The sequence below is a fragment of the Solea senegalensis genome, linkage group LG17 (genome assembly GCF_019176455.1).
Source record: "Solea senegalensis isolate Sse05_10M linkage group LG17, IFAPA_SoseM_1, whole genome shotgun sequence".
NCBI classification, from domain to species: domain Eukaryota; kingdom Metazoa; phylum Chordata; class Actinopteri; order Pleuronectiformes; family Soleidae; genus Solea; species Solea senegalensis.
Window position 1 is genome coordinate 19,638,631 of NC_058037.1, and position 1,266 is coordinate 19,639,896.

The window sequence follows — 1,266 nt, forward strand, 5'->3', positions numbered from 1 at the left end:
CTGCTGTTTATCCTAAAAATACATTTTCCTTAGTGATTAGCCATTTTAGAATCATCTCTCCTGCAAAATACTATAATATATTTACTGTACTTAGAATTTCCCCTGCAGTACTTTCTCAGTAAAGATAATCTTTTGGTGAATGTGCCTCTGGTTTATGAGACTAAACTGAATCCATAGTTTATGTTTGACATTTCAGAACTTTCATTATTTCCTAATGAACCTCGTCAATCTCACTGATTGCCTGCCGATATATTTTTGCTCAGTGTAAACATACAGTATTGACAAAAAGGAAATTATTACTGGTAAATGGCCAGTTTTTATTAAAGACACTTATCAAAAAAATAATTAAATGGAAGCAACACTACATCCTTCATTATGATGTGACTATATTGGAGTTTCGTGTTGGTGTCGCCGATCTGAACACACTTCAAGGTGATTTGGCAGTAAACGTTACATTTTATTAGGTTTTTGAAATTTTCTCTCAACTCAATGTTTTCTGGGTCACATATACACATTTTTTGCAGATATATTTGTTTATATAATATTATTAAAACAACCAAAACATAGTTAAAGAAGCTTCTAAAAAGACAAAAAAGAAGTTTGTTTCCAGTTCAGATGAAAGGGTATACACTGCAAAAAGCAGCCCAGTTACAAATCAGCCAAAACATATTCCTAAATTTATTTAAATGTTCTTGCTTTAAAAGTAAAAAAAAAATCTGCCAATGGGGTGAGTACATTTTGCAGCCGCTTTCACAAGATAACGTTCCTTAAAATAAGAAAAAACAGCAAAACTGACAAAAACTGGCCCAAATTTAAGAAAATTGTACCTAAAACCAGTCATTTAAGAAATGAATTTCTCTTTTCTCAATTTTTGAGTTTTTTTTTTTTAAATTTACACACAAATTGCACTCCAGTATTTAACACGTACATCATACACACCTGTAGCAGTTGAGATTTTATTGTTTTAGCTTGTCAAAGTAAGAAGTTGGAATATCAGATTAAGACAAAGACAGATTATTTTTCTAGTGCAAAACTTGCTTTTTTTTTTAAGAACAATTTCCCCCAAAACAATGCTTATTTTAATGTAGCATGGAAAATCAAAGGTTTGTTTTATATAATGAGGAATTTCTTGTCATTTTTTGACGTTTTGTTGTGAGGAAAACATACCTGAGTTTCCTTGATTGATGATTCACTGCAGCTGAGACACACACACACACACGCACACAGACACACACACACACACACACACACACCAGTGAGACAATC